Here is a 16,270-nt window from a genome sequence, read left to right as displayed (position 1 = left end):
GAATTTCACACCGACTTAAATTGGTATCAGGTGTTGTTGCAGAAGGTCTCATCCAGCATCAGCCCAGGAATGCAAGTTCTCCAGCATCTGTGTGCATGTAGCAGGTGCTGGAGAAACAAAGATGCTCTGGTTTGACCCCGACAGGAATGTCAGATTAGCTGCTGTCTTGTTTGTCAAAGATTGTCCAGCTCTTCCAAATTGTTCCCCTTTGATAAATGTTGCAATGTCTGTTGAGCAAGAATAATCCTTTCTGCTCTTCAGAAGTCCAGAGGCTCTGAGCTTCTCTCCATCAACAGCTCTGGGGAGGAGTGTCTTGATCTTTAGTGAAGAAAGTTCTGTCTTTTTCCAGTCTATCGAGTCTGGATCCCTGCAGCTGTCTGCCTCGCCCGGGGCGATGGAAAGGAGACGGGGGTTAAAAAAACATCACATGGCAGCCCTGTGGAATTAATCAATGGGAGATAGTGAGAGACAGAGTGGAGGGAAGAGAAGAAGAAAGCAGAGGGCACAGAGATCAGAAGATGTGCCAGAGGATGCAAGGCTTTGTCTCACTTTATGGCAGACTTCTCTCTTCACGTAATTAAATAATATCCCATCATTTGGATCCAACCATGATGATTAGAATGACATGTACATAAGAAATGTGTTGATTTTCAGTGTTGGACATCAGTTCGTCATGATAAATCACATTCAATCTCTTTTTAGCTTAGCTTCCATCAGGCTGGAAGAACATTGGAAAGAACCAAAGCACCACAGATTCCAGGCTTGAGATGTGAAGCTGGTTCAAGAGGAGATCTTCTAAAGTGCACAGTTACGTTGACTGTAACTCGTCTCACGTTTGAGGCCGACTGACTAAAGACGTTTTCAAAGAATTTTAACTCAGGTGAGGATGTAGCGCTATTACTCGTTTATAACATTAACTAATAGTTCTATTGCTGGCAGCAGTACACACAAAGTCATGAGTAAATCAGTAAATAAAGAATTGTGACAGGCTTGTGCGGTTTCTGCTTTGGATTCAGTTCAAAGTGACTTTTGCAATGTGAGTTCCAGCCAGTACAAACAACGTTTAAAGTCCCCTCAACGAGAACACAGAACCATTTGGTCTACGCTGTTCGAGGCTTAGCGGCATGTTCTAAAGATTCTGCTGATGTTCGCCAGCATCTGCTGCTAAAAAGAGGGTCCCAGTCCTCTCTGAAGAGAGAAATCTCTGGGCTCCAGGGGACTCACATTCCTCATGTATTATGTGCACTCATAAAACTCATTAATTAGGTTGTGACTTACTAAAAATATCCAGCAAAATGGCATAACTTCGCTACAGAGCCAGAAATATCAGGTTAAAACAGGCTGGAAGGATGCCAAAGGTCAACAAGCAAAAGAAAAAGCTGCAATTAGTGCAGGCCAATTTAGAAAGGCGGAGAAGTTTATGGTCATTTCCTCTTCTGCCACCAGCCAACACAAGTCATCTACCACAAGTGTCCTTCAGGAGCCACTGAAGGACAGCGCCAATAAATAAGACTGAAGGCACCCGAGAGTGGGAGAGTGTTTCTGATGATAAGACGGCAGAATCTTCATCAGCCGACACCCTCGCTTTTCCACACGCTGCCCTTCTTATAGCTGCCGGACATTTGTGCCCTCACACCCGCTCGCTCGCGTTCGCTGTTTTTATCTTCTCAGTTGGAGCGTCACGCAGCAGTCGGATGCTGGGACATGTCCAACGCCTCTTTTCCACTGCACGGCACCTGCTCCATTTCTGCTGTTCTAATTCGTTCTCAAACAGATCTCCATGGAGACAGAAGGTGGTTAAGAGGTGCAGGGTTATGATTAACCAGAAACCTGACAGACTCTTGGACATATAGTACGTAAAATCAAATTCAAATAGCCCTACGTGTGTCTCCACTATTATATAGTCAAGATGTAATTATTGCAGTTCAACAATCTTTAAGAGTGAGAAGCTCAGTAGCAACCCATTTGTCCCAGAAGGCAGCGCCTTTCTCAGCCATCTGTAGTAATAACGACCGTTAAGCTAAGATCAGTCACCATGTGACACCAACTCTCTCCTCACGCTTCCCGCCTGCAGAACATTTATTTCTTCTGGTTTTTGAATCAGTCGTCCGCCCTTAATTTGCACACTTGCAACGCTTGAAAAATCACGTTTGACTCGTCGCTTTGCATAAACCAGGAAACATTTCGGCGGTGGCCGAAAGCATCAGCGTTTGTCAACAACTGTGAATGATGAGACAGGTTTTTAACATATTAATGGCTCAACACTCACCTGCTAATGAGCTTTGTTGTTTTTGAGCAACACATGACAGCAGGCTAACCACATTAGGGCGTTCGTCGGCCGACCTGAAACATACGGACGTGGTGGACGCTTCATCAATGTTGGCTTCCCTGGATTGTGAATCCGCTAAATTTCTGAGAGGCACCGGGAGTAGCCGGGATGCAGACCGAGGGAGATGCTAGGTTCATAGAGCCGTGTTCATCCTAGCGTTCCTGACAGGACTATATTTAGAAACGTTGTTGAAGTGATGACTAGACATCATCTTAATGTCACACGGCGACCCTCCAACCAATCTACAAAGCATTTCATTTCCATTTTATCTCTTTTTGTACAGACTATCAATTAGGATAGCGATATGTAAGATGGGAGTTTGTTGCCATTGCTTGGGTGCAGAGTAATATATAATAAGACAGGCACAACTGTGATATATGATCATTATACCAGGGCTGAGAGCCAATCAGATTGTGTAATTCACCTTTCTGTTTCAGACTAGTATTTAGGTGACTTTGTCTTTATTTTGTACACTTAGTCTTACAACTGAGAAGCTTAAAAAGACCTGAACTCTGTTCTTCCAAGATTAAACACCTGCCATGAACATATTAGATCTGATTACTTTGACAAAAAATGAAAGCTTTTGCTTTGAATTTTAGGGTTAACAATGTAACACCGAAGGTTCTGTGTTCGGTAAAAGCAACAGCAGACTTTGTCTGACATGTTTGGGAGGATTTAATGATGAATATCCAGTTCTTTATATAAATATGTAAGAGTTGGAAGGTAAGACAGCATAAATTTGTTTGTACTTTTTCATTTCCAGTCAAGCATCAGCTTCCTTCTGCATGTTACAAAGTTTAAATCACAGAAGTGACAGAAAAAATGAATCCTAAGAAAATGGGCCGTGCACAGAAATCTCATCTGCTCCTCATCTTTAATCAAGGAGCAGCTTTTTTGCCTCCTTTGACACGTTTCAAACTTCTGTTCATTTTTGTTCCAACTTTTACAAACAAACCGGAGGCTGAACATTTGCGTGAGCATCTGTCTGCTGGAAGCATTGCACAGAAACCATTTATCATAATGGGGAGCAGCCCAACAATTACATTTTGATAATTGGACAGATAAAGTTATCATGGTCGTAACAACAAATTACAGTACACTGCAAAAGAAACCTCAACACTCATCAACTGTTCTGCTGCAGGGAACAAGACTTAATAAATGATGATTCCAATAAAGCACCACAGACATTACAGCATTAAATAAACTCGCTCAGTGGTGATGGAGGAAATAATCAATATTTTTCATTATGTTCTCAACAAATTGGCTCTATTCCATTCATATTTATAGAGACACGGCAAACACAACATCCAGTAGAGGTGTTGGTAATCTTCAGCTGTTCCACAGTTCCAGTCCCAGAGATGCTGACTGTCATTGACATGAGTGGACACTCTGGCACTGTGAGTCACCTCTGGTGACTAACCCTAACCCTCTAACCCTAACCCCTAACCCTCTAACCCTAACCCCTAACCCCTAACCCCTAACCCCTAACCCTCTAACCCTAACCCTAACCCTAACATTAACCCTAACCTTAACCCCTAACCATCATCCAGTCATCCATTGATGACTGGATTTAGCATCATATCCATCAATTACACTCTAAATCAATGCCCTGGTTCACTGCACCAGCATATGTCCTGAGGAACGTGGGTTAGGGTGAGTCTCATCAGTGTGACCCTCAGGAGTTTCATGGAATGTGTTTCCATCTCCAGGTCCAATGCCAAGTGTTGATGGAGCGGAGCGAATCACCACTGGACTCCAGGAGGGGCTCAACATTCCTGTGATGAATCAAGCTTCTTGCTTTGGTCGTCAGATCACTGGCCTGGCTGCTTGGTGCCACTGTGGTGGAGGAGAGATGATGGCGTGGGGGTGCCTTCCAGGGTTTAGTTGGAGCCCCCTCTCTCAACTGAAGGGTTAGGTTAGTGCTTCCACATACCGAGTCATGTTTCAACAATGTTAAACTTCCAACAGTTTGGAAAAGGGCCTTTCCTGTTCCACCATGACTGCACCCAATTGAGCAACAGGGGTCCCACAAACATTCTTTGCTGAGCTCCGTCTGGAAGAACCTCATTCTCAAGCACAGAACCCAACAAGCACCGTTGGGATGGCCTGAAATAGACAAGCTCATCCAACACCGGTGCCTGACCTCAGAAATCCAGGAACAGGAACAAACTGCCCCAAACTCCTGTGAGAAGCCTCCACAGCAGCTGTGACAGCTGCAGGAGGACCATCTCCTCATCACTTTGGTCCACATCAGTGGGAGCCGGCTCAGTGGGGGCCCCTCAACCCAACTGCTATCGTCCCACAACAGCAGGTGAAACTAAATCTTACTGCCAAACTGGACATGTTGATATCCTGGAGGCGTTCCCCGACTTGGCCTTACGCTGCAGTCATTAGGGCTCCTTCATTTATTATCAGCAGACAGATGTGAGGCCCACGGGACAGACGGACAACCAGTCAAAGATGTGTGAGGAGGACAGAGGGAGAAGAAAGAAAGAAAGAGGACTCAGGGAGCCAATGTTAGGAAAAGGTGCAATAATGAGCAACCAGCTGAAGCTGCCGCTCCAGTAGGTGGGTGGTGGGTCCTGACCCCGGCGCCCTGCAGCCCAGCCGGGGACGGGTTTGAACCAGCCAACCTGCTGTCCTCTATTGGCATGGAACTCAGGTGGCAGATTTAAAGGAACTGAACACAGCACACAGGATTCCAGTGTCAGAGGAAAACCCACCGTTAGGGCCACGTGTTATAGCTCGGAATATTAGTAGGCCAGAAACCTGGAGCAGACCCTGGTCCGAGGTGGGTGGACTTCTGCTTGTTTAAAGCTGAAATGAAAGTTTAAGCATTCCAAACGTCTCAGAAAGCTCTTTTTGGACACAGAGGTGTTTGATCCAGCAGCTGCGTCTTAAAGCTCTCCGTCTGTAGGGGATCCTTTAGGTTTCTAATCATCTGGATGTCAGGAACCTCATGGGTCCGAGGTGTCGTGAGTGTGGTCACATGACTACAATGAATAGAAGAAAGTGCTGCACCGTGAGTCGAGCTTTCAGTTGATATTCAGGGGTCCATAATGTGCCAGGAAATGTCCCTGGAACCATCACACCAGAACCAGCTGCAGAGTGATCCAGAACAGACCGGATTCTTTTTTTTCTTTCAGTTCAGGAGCTCCAATTTCTCACATGGCTGCTCCTGTCAGCTTCAGAGTGTAGCGAGTGCTTCAGTCGGCTTTATAATTATATTATATTATATTATATCATTTTATATTATATTATATCATTTGATATGATATGACAGAAATCAGAGGGTCGGGAATTAGTGGTTCTGTACTTCCCACCACTGAATTCCAATGTCATTCTGTTTGTTTATGGTTTACCATCCATCCATCATCCATCCATCCATCATCCACCCATCCATCCATCATCCATCCATCCATCCATCCATCCATCATCCATCCATCCATCCACCATCCATCCATCCATCATCCATCCATCCACCATCCAACCATCCATCCATCCATCCATCATCCATCCACCCATCCATCCATCCATCATCCATCCATCATCCACCCATCCATCCATCATCCATCCACCCATCCATCCATCCATCATCCATCCATCCATCATCCACCCATCCATCCATCATCCATCCATCCATCCATCATCCATCCATCCATCCATCCATCATCCATCCATCCATCCACCATCCATCCATCCATCCATCATCCATCCATCCACCATCCAACCATCCATCCATCCATCCATCCATCCATCATCCATCCATCCATCCATCCATCATCCATCTACTGGAAGTAGAGGAACCCTCTTCGGTGCTGCCGTCCCCCCTCCGTTTTAATTGGGACAGCAGTTCCAGGAGTTCTCCGAGCTGCAGCAGCAGAACCACAGATCATTCATCATGAGCTGGGGGATTAAGATGAGAGGGAACCTTAAAGAGAGAAAATGTTGGAAAAGTTTTAAATAATGGATCAGCTGTCATGTGATAAAACGTGTCAGTGCCCACACACACACACACACACACACACCCCCTTCCATCCCTTTACTAGCTTATCAGTGAGTGCTGCAGGTGAGTCGGTGATTTAGCCCAGTCATTTCCGAGCGTCTCCAGCTGTAATGACTCTATCTGGGCCCGCTGGCAGGGAGAGATACTGAGAACTGCAGTCAAGTGCTGAACAGAGGCTACAGGGGACGGACCCACTGCATTGACTGATGATCAATTAGGCCTGGGGGAGGCCAGGTTCTCGTTTCTTCCCTGCTAAGAGCCCTCAACTGGTTCACAGGATAAAAACTTCAAGACTTAAAGATCCTTTCTTTGGAAGTTTTGCCCCTAAAAGAAAGATGATTAGCAACAGCCCAAATGCAAATGCAGGAACGTGTAAAAATAGAGAACAAAACACGTCATATAACAAGACAAAAGGGAAACGAGAGTGAGAGAAACCAGCAGCACTGTAGCAGTGCGCTGACATGGTGCTGTTCCATCTTTGTGTATTAAACTCCATCAGTCACCTGTATTTTGTATTTTGCCGGTAATGGTCACGTTCCTGCGCTTGTTCCCACCTCTCCTGTCTCCTCTCAGCAGAAGCTCTGGTGGTCTAAAGGACTCTGAGGGATCTGCTTTTCCATTTACTACTGAACAAACACAATATTTGGAATTTTCCCCCCTCAGCCTTGTTTATTGACTTTTGTACCAAGTAATCCTTTACTTGCTCTATCGCTCCCTCTTCTCTACTATTCCATGATGTCTGCTGTCTCATCCAACCTGCAGACGAAAAACAAACAAACTCAATTTAAGTTTTACAAAACTCGTCTCGGCTTCCACTGGTGAACTTTTCTGTTGTTTTTGTCGCTTTAATTCTACAAACCACGTAAAACCAAAGCATTTGAATATTAAAACCTATAAAGAAAAGGTGGTGAACTTGCCAGCTGCCTCCTCCTTTCATCTTCTTTTAATTACCTCTGCATCATTCTTCTCCCCAAAATTTGTACAGAACGCAAACATAAGTCATCATTAAAATAACCCTAAATGTTCTAACCCAGACTGCACAATAGCATCTTCAGATACCTCTTTGGAGCCTCTGAGCCATAATTACAAAGAGAGAGCTGCACATTTAACCTCGAACAAGCTCCGGATCTATTTGCATACTGTTGCAGAGTTTGTGTATTTGTGTTTTTCAGTTTCTGTCATCTCGAACAACTCTTTATGAATTTAATTCTTTAGTGTGTCACTTGCATCTGTTGCCTTTTCTTCCTCTCTGTAGCTGCCACATTATCTGTCCCAGATACACAAGTCTTTGTTTTCTGGTCTTTTCTACTGGGAGATTCCCAATTGATCTTGTTATACTCCAACAAAGAACAGTGGAATTTTTCTCCACCTTTTGTTGCCAGAAGATGCGAGATGACAACGCTCCTGGATGCAGCACCTATGCATCAGTCCCAGTTCTATCAGCGTCTGACGACCTGTCTCATCTCGTGTGTGGGTGATTCCCAAACAAGCCTTTTCCTCTGTAGCACCTTATCAAATCATATCAGTGAAATCAAACCACACGTGTGACTTAAATCAGGGGGAAGTGGTGACATTCTGAAAACATGAAAAAATAGTTTTAAAGCCTCTCCATCAGGGCTGGCCTAGATACAGGCTGACTCTCCGGGTGAGAATGGTGGCCACAAACGCCCTGGAACAGCTGACTAGTGCCAGACCAGCTCAATGTTAGACGAATGTGGTGAGCAGGGTATCAGGGTATCTAAGGACTCAAGATCAAAAAATAAAATAATAGATGTGTCTAATTAACGGGAATCAGGAGAATCTGCCTGTGGATGACATGAAAAGCTGAGGATGCAGCTCCATCAGTTATGTCTTCAACAGCCTCTAGAAGACCTGCTGTCTCTGTCAACCACGTCATTCTTTGGGCAGCGAACCAACACTGTTAGTTCCTCTCAACCGTGTTTACATAATTTGCATTAAATCTAATTGTGCCCCCCCACGGTGCTTCTTCTGTAACCATAATGAGCCGAAGCTGAGCGGATTCTAAATCATCCTGAAGAGAACTCACATTAAGATAGCATATTGGCAATAAAGCAGCATCATAAGGATATTTGGACAGATTTCACATCTTATATTTTTGCTGTTTTCTTCAGAAAACAATCCTCTGAACCCACGGTCCCATCAGAAGTCCCTGATTCCATTATTGGTGGGGAATCTCCTTCTGAGCCCCATACACAAGTCACCCCTCCCTCAATCAGGTGAGCTGCTCATCAATCACATTTCCAGTAAAGTGTTGGCGATGTTATCATTATGACATAAAGTTGAAAAATTATGACATCGTGACACTTTGATTCTTTGAACTGTGTATATCCTTTGAGCTTTGATCAAAAGTAATCAAATCAAAGATGTAGGTGGACTGAGGGTGTTGGATATAATTAATGATTTAGACCCCCAAATGCCCCAGTCAGCCCTCCCTCAATCAGGTGAGCTGCTCATCAATCACATTTCACGTACATTGTTGACGTCATTAGAAGCCAACGTTGACAAATGACGGCATCGTGACCTTTGCATATTCCCGAGCAAAGATGTCGTTGTTTTAGATAAAGTATTTGTAGAATGAGAGAATTTGATTGAAGCAATGTGAGGAAGAGCAATATTGTTTATCTAAAATGGTTTGTTTTTTTAAATTAATAACAAGCAGATTTTTCCAACTTATTGTAACTTAAACCCAAAGCAACCTTGTGCCTCCTCGACCATGTCGGGGGAGCAGGACTGAGTGTGCCCCTTCTCCTTTAATGGAGGTTGTTCAAGTTAAAAATAACTGTACAAGATAACCAGTACCAGTAGTATATAGATAACCAGTACCAGTAGTAGAGTATATGCAATATATTGGCAGTTGTAATATGTTACATACCATCTTGTTACTTTTTGATCAAAGCCATTTATGATAAAAATCTCTAGAGATCTACAACAGCCATTTCCATTATCGCTAGTTTTCTGGTTTAAATAGATGTGATGACTAGTTTCCTGACCTTAGATAAATATAACAGACTGAAAGTAAATGTGACCATTTACCATAGTCCAACAGCACCCTATGAAATAAAGCTCCCAGCAACACAGTGCACAATTATGTAATTATGCAATCAGAATGACTGATGCACTGTTTGAGGTGGAGATTTAGTTTTACACTTGGGGAGACATTCAATATTTAACATTTACATTTGAATTTCAATTTCCCACATTTACATTCATATAAAATATTTAAATTTATGTTTAACTTATATATTATATTTAGATGTAAAATTTAGATTTATATTTACTTTTAGACTTTGTCACATTCAGCTAAATGTGAGGAAACTAGTAATTGATGTGTTTTTATTCAGTGCCCACGGATGGTACGGCCATTTCATAAATAACATTTTTAACTAAACTTTATGAATTAAATTATTTTTTCCATTATATTGTAACTGCTGCCAAGTAAAATTGTCTTATGTTCTTGCAGGATGTAAATAAAGCTTAATCTTAAATTAAGGCCTCTAGTCAATCTAAATATTAATTTGATGAACAAGAAGGTAAATAAACGAGTAAAAATCAGAAGCACTGTAATTAAAAAAATTATTAAATCCTTAAAGGCAAACCCTGTAAACTAAGCTTAAGCTAGCAGAAGTTATACTGTGACGGTTTTCCTCTCTTCAGATCTGAAAATGCAACAAATGGAGTCGTCACTGAATGCAAACATCTTCCCTGTGAAACTGTGGCGACTGGTCAATGACTGCAACATTGACGCCATCGTCTGGAACGAGCAGGGCGACGGGATCATGGTCAATAAGGGCCTAATGGAAAAGGAGTTTTTCTCTTTGAACGGCTTTAAAGCCTCCAGCTCCTCCAGTTTTGTACGCCAGCTTAATTTTTATGGCTTCAAGAAATCCAGGCCTTTCAATAGAGACGAGCCCAACACCCACCATTATTTCCACCCCTACTTCCAACGGAGCTAACCTGAACTTCTTCCCCTTCTGAGGAGATGTAATCCAAAATGTAACAGGATGAAGGAATATATCCAGACGGATCTGACAGAGAGGTGGAGGGAGTATCGTGATCTGCATGACGACGACGGTTATGCAGATCTACACAATGGTGAGTTTTCAGTGGTGACTAGTCATCCTCAGCACCTTCTGCTGTTGATTCCTTGTAGTACACAGACTTTTCCACCTTTCATAATTTTCTGCAGAAAAAGACTTGGATGAAGATCAAAAGGAACCCTCTCACCTTGTCACACAACCCTCTGAACCCACAGTCCCTCCAGAATTCCCTGATTCCATCAATGGTGCAGGATCTTCTCTTGAGCCCCACTTGCCCCAGTCACCCCTCCCTCAATCTGGTGAGCTGATTATCCTTAAACCTTCTACTAAATTGTTGCTGATGCTATCATCATGACTCAACATTGACCCAGCGGTGAAAACAATTGACATTGTCCCGTCTGGATTCTTTGAAGTTCATTAATAATTTGAAGTACAGTTAAAGACAGAGGATGACATCTACAGCCATATACAGAAGTCTTCCACTTCCTGGTTGTTATCTTCCATATGATGTTGTTGTCTTTTTAAAGTTCATTTAGGAACTGCCTGACACAGATTTGGGACTAAAAATGTTGTCTAAATCTGAGTGTTTTCTCTCTTCACAGATCTGAAAATGCAACAATTACAGTTGTCACTGAAGGAAAACATCTTCCCGATGAAACTGTGGCGACTGGTCAATGACTGCAACATTGACGCCATATAGTAATCCTCATCACTCTGCAGCTAAAGTTGAAGTCCACAGGAAAGTTGAACAGAGATTTGGCATCTTGTATTTTGCTGTTTTGGCAGAAAACAGCTTAGATGAAGAATTACTCACCCCCATCCCCCTTGTGACGCACTGTAAAACCAAGGTCCCTCCAGAAGATCACTATTCCAGTCATGATATGAGATATACTTTTGACTCCAACAAAGGATCATGCAAGGGTGGCCTCAAATCTTGATCCAAATCACCCACTCGTTTGATTCTAGAAAATCCAGATGTGTTAGCTCCTGGCTACATGGTCCCAGGCAAGCACAATTGAACTTGTCCCATCACTGTAGTAGGGGCTGTCACACACAGCACAAAAATGGCTAAGAAGTGTCTTGAACTTGTAAATTCATGTGCTACTAAATTGTGAGACATAATCTAAAAGGATTATATGAACTGTTTCAGACTTTGGGCAGCACCAGGGCAGCTCTCTGATCACTGGCTTTGTCCCCTGCCATGATTCTAACCAGGTTGGTGAATTTTAGTGTAACAGATTCATCTTGTGAGCACTGGTGCCAGATTAACTGACCACCCAGTGGAGTACTTCAGTTTATAGTGATATCCTTACTCAAACCTAACAAACATTAATAGAATTGTGTCCAACCTTTATATTTTACTTTTTTAGATGGGACCTCCAATGGAGATGGACCAAGGCCAAAATTCCACAGAGGTTGCAGAATTGCCCCTTCCTTCAGCAAGGGTATTCCAGACACCATTTGTCGATTAACCTTTTTAAAAGCATTCATTTTTGTTTAGAATGCCATGAAAGATAGCTGAGAATTTCATTTACATTTTCAGTTGTCTATCAGGATGACTGATCATGTTTTACTGAAGTCTCATTTATACTCTCCTTGTTCTTTTCCTGCACCTGGTAAACTTGCTTATTATAATTAGAATTCAAAGCTCTGCCTTTTCAGGAGATCATGTGACCTCTGGAACTAGTGCATCTGCATCCATTTATATTTTTTGTCTTAGATGCAAACGGAGGAATTGAACCTTTAGTGAGGTCATGAGTTTGTGTGAAGATAAAAGGTTGCAAAACTAAGAAGTGGTTTTCTCTCTTAGCAGGTTGAGGAACACCTCCCATCCTCTCCATCCAAACCACTACATGATCTTAAGCCAGGCAACTGGATCATGATAAAGAATCCCAGCAGCAGGCGAAGGAAACATTGCCTCTGGGTGGGTCCACACCAGGTGCTGCAAACATCTGACACGCACATCATGATTGCTGAAGGAGCAACCTGGTTGGATAGCAGCCAGTTTGAGAAGTTGTCTTAGTATTATGAGTGTTCTTTAACAAATGTTCAATAATTTAAATAATATTTAATGTCTGTGACGGGTTCTGGGTGTGTCAGCAACAATAAACACTTTCTGCTTGCTGTCCAGTTTCTATCAGGCATTGATTCCTTAACCAATCACATTTCCATCCTCTGATTTGCTGGTCCAAGCAAAATTGTTAGGTTTGTTAGGTTTTGGGTTTTTTCCAGGACCCAAAAGCAGGTAGAATGCAGTGGTAAAAAGTCTAAGTTTTTATTCAAAGATCAATTTGGCTCCTGGACCGCAGGGAGGCACTCATCCGGTCTTCCGGGGCACACAAAGACCTCCAGCATGGAGCCAACACAGGAGTCAGGTCCTGCACGTTCTACAGTCCAGCAGGGCAGCGTGGAGACCTCAAACGAGCAGGGAGAAACAGATCAACAAGTTGCAAACAACCAAAGAAGAGGAAACAGGAGTCAGCTCTACCATGGGAAACCACCAAAACTCTCCAACACTGGCAGACAGGCGCTCCGTCCTTAAATAGGTGGCCTGATGTAGATTGCCGACAGGTGCGCCTGCCTGCAGTGCTAGCTGTGGGAAATGATCAGCTCCTCCACGCCCCCTGCAGGAAACACCATACAACACACTTTTGTAGTGATGTAAACACATTAACACATGATGACTATGGACAAAAAAGAAAAGAATTGTTCTGGACATGCTGAATTACCTATTTTTAAAGCAGACTTCTCCAGAAAAGGTTGACATAAGATTAGATTAGATTAGATGATTAGATTCAACTTTATTGTTATTGCACATGTACAGGTACAGAGCAACAAAATGCAGTTTAGCATCTAACCAGAAGTGCAAAAGAAGCAGCAAGTGAGGATAATAACTTAATAAATACAGTATGGCGGTTATTTTACAATTGTTTGCCGGGTTGTGCTATAAACATATTTTACAGATGGTGTTTACATTAAATGCCTTGGACTATAAGTGCAGGAGCTATTTAGCTATTTACATAAGATAGAGGAGATGTGCAAATTATAAATTACGTGTATACAGATGATAAAGTGCATGAGTGCGCAGGACAGGTTTAAACAGTAGCTACATTGGTTACTAAGCTAGTGAGTTGTTGTGTAAACTGCTGTAGTGTAGTGAGGTGTGGAGTGTGTAAGGGTCAGCAGGAGTTCAACAGGGACACCGCTCTGGGGAAGAAGCTGTTCCTCAGTCTACTGGTCTGAGTCCTGAGGGTTCTGTAGCGCCTCCCAGAGGGCAGGAGGGAAAATAGTCTGTGGGCGGGGTGGGAGGAGTCCTTGAGTATGCTGCGTGCTCGATGCAGGCAGCGCTTCCTCTGGACATCTCCGATGGCAGGGAGTGTAGTCCTTGTGATGCGTTGGGCAGTTTTCACCACCCTCTGCAAGGCCTTGTGCTCAGCGATAGTGCAGCTTCCATACCAGACTGACACGCAGTTGGTCAGGATGCTTTCTATCGCACAGCGATAGAAGTTCACCAGGACAGCCGAGGATAGCTGGTTCTTCCTCAGTGTCCTCAGGAAGAAGAGGCGCTGGTGAGCCTTCTTGATGATGCTGGAGGTGTTTGTGGTCCAGGACAGGTCCTCTGAGATGTGGGTCCCCAGGAACTTGAAGCTGGAGACACGCTCGACGGCCATCCCGTTGATGTGGATGGGGTCCTGTGTGCCTCCTCTTGCTTTCCTGAAGTCCACGATGAGCTCCTTGGTCTTGCTGGTGTTGAGGACCAAGTTATTGTTAGCGCACCATGTGGTCAGGCGCTCTACCTCCTCTCTGTAGGCTGTCTCGTCGTTGTTGCTGATGAGACCGATCACCGTTGTGTCGTCTGCAAACTTGAGGATGGAGTTGGATCCATGTACAGGTCTGCAGTCGTAGGTGAATAGAGAGTAGAGGAACGGGCTCAGCACACAACCTTGTGGCACACCGGTGCTGAGTGTGATGGTGGTGGAGCAGCTTTTGTATATAAGGACAGGTTGGCCAACCTTTACGTTAGCTAGCTTGTCTCTGCCTGGGCCAAGATTTTATCACCATTTTCAGACCATTCCTGGATGACATTGCGGACTCAGTGGGGTTAAACAGGGCAAGGAAGATCCTGGCTGATCCATCCCACCCTGGCAGGAGCCTCTTCGACCTTTTGCCCTCTGGCAGGAGTTCCAGGGTCCTGAAGAGCCAAACAAACAGACTCAGAGACACTTTCTATCCCTGGGCAGTAAGGCTCCTGGACAATAACCTCCACAACACATTGGGATACTGATAGAAGAAGCTTTAGATTTTTTAGCACCTTTATAGTTTTCTAGTTTTGGTTGTAATAGCATGAATAGCATGACTGCCCCTACCTGTATCCACCTGTCGAGTGGACATTCTCTTCCCTCAAGCGTATGTTCCCAGCACAAGACTGGGAAGAGCCGGATCGCTGCCTTAGCCCCATGGCAACAGAAAAGGACTTACTGGTTGAACTGAAACAAAGACATCACCTCTATGACAAAGTCATTGAAGTCTTCCTCTGCAAAGAATGGAGGATGTATTTTGTATATTAACAGTATATCTACTAAGAATGATATATTTCATTTCATATTAAGGTTTGTGTCAGGTTATTAGATAAATATTGACTGACTGAGCTGTCGAAACAGGGTTTCTTGCTACATCACAAATTTTATTCACCCTCTGTGTGGAACGTCTCATTCTCTAATGCCACACCATGTCAAGGTGCTCTGTATAGTTTTGATGGTTTCTATAATTCCAACATGATAGTGGTGGGATTAGGAAGTGGATTAAGTCATGTAAATCCCCACAGAAGGCCCAGGTATGAAATGCACACTGTGTAACCTTTAGGACATTGTGAGGACACACTGCATCCAGGAACAATACCCTTCTCCAGTCACCTTCCTGTTTCACTGAAACCTCGGTTGATTTTGGCTGGTAAATTTGAGAGCATGTGAGTCTTAGCTGAGATTTATTGGGAGACAACCTAGATTAGCAATTAGACATTCAGCATTCAGTCACACATTCAATGTCCTTGGCCATGTTTCTTGCAAGGCTGCAGGTGAAAGGGGGTTTGACCTTTATCAGATGGGAGTGCTTAACAAGCTAACAGCATGTCTGCACAGCCCCTAGCCAAGGACTTAACAAGAGACAGGACAGGATACAAAATGAGGAAGAAGGTAAACTGAGAAACAGGAGGAATGGAGAACTGACAAAATTGCACAATAATGTAAAAGTTCAAGATGTCGATCACATTTGGTCACCTAAACCACCTAAACTGGTGTGTGTGTGTGTGTGTGTGTGTGTGTCCAGAACAGTGGAGAGAGTATCTGGAGTAAATGTATTTACATGATCTTGAGTTTCTCTCATATGATCTTATTTCAGATCTGAAACGAACCTTAGTTTGGACCAGCTGTTCCTAGATCCTAGTGATGAGGTGCACAGTGGCTGGCATCATTTCAGGAATCATGGGAGATCTTCAATGGTCGTAGACGTGTCACGCTAACCTTTCCTCGCTTGTGAGGCGTCTGTTGCCGGTGTTGAGGCCGTTCTGTCTGTCCTCAAAAGGCTCACGTTGGTGGGTGGTATCAAACAGAGCTGCAAACATCGGCACACGTTTCCGAATGAGATGATTCTCATTCATTTAGTCTCATTAATGTTTAATCGCTCCTGTTCAACTTCCTGTTGTTTTCCTGGAGCCCCGGTGCTTCTCCTACATGAGGAAGGCCAGCAAGGACCCGAAACACCAGGCATAAAACGCATCATTCCTGCACCAAGACTGATTCCATCCCTTCTGGACACAGCCGATTCTCTCCACCAACAACCCATTTCCATACTTCCAATGTGATCAGAATTACATGGAGG

The 16,270-nt window shown here is 43.7% G+C and overlaps 3 long non-coding RNA genes across 3 annotated transcripts; 2 read left to right on the top strand and 1 right to left on the bottom strand.

Moving 5' to 3' along the window:
- Positions 1-436: 436 nt before the first annotated feature.
- Positions 437-4,218, top strand: LOC115252994 (uncharacterized). Its single transcript, XR_003891308.1, has 3 exons — positions 437-573; positions 703-880; positions 4,039-4,218. It is a non-coding gene; the product is annotated as an uncharacterized lncRNA (long non-coding RNA).
- A 7,293-nt stretch (positions 4,219-11,511) lies between these two features.
- On the top strand, positions 11,512-12,577 carry LOC115253021 (uncharacterized). Its single transcript, XR_003891341.1, has 3 exons — positions 11,512-11,608; positions 11,764-11,838; positions 12,204-12,577. It is a non-coding gene; the product is annotated as an uncharacterized lncRNA (long non-coding RNA).
- A 75-nt stretch (positions 12,578-12,652) lies between these two features.
- On the bottom strand, positions 12,653-12,924 carry LOC105418595 (uncharacterized). Its single transcript, XR_965728.2, has 2 exons — positions 12,882-12,924; positions 12,653-12,808 (listed from the first exon to the last, which is right to left on the bottom strand). It is a non-coding gene; the product is annotated as an uncharacterized lncRNA (long non-coding RNA).
- Between the last annotated feature and the right edge of the window lie 3,346 nt (positions 12,925-16,270).

Source organism: Takifugu rubripes, chromosome 16 (genome assembly GCF_901000725.2).
Source record: "Takifugu rubripes chromosome 16, fTakRub1.2, whole genome shotgun sequence".
Lineage (NCBI taxonomy): Eukaryota > Metazoa > Chordata > Actinopteri > Tetraodontiformes > Tetraodontidae > Takifugu > Takifugu rubripes.
The sequence above is the reverse complement of the archived record's forward strand: the minus strand, read 5'-3'. Positions and strand labels throughout refer to the sequence as shown.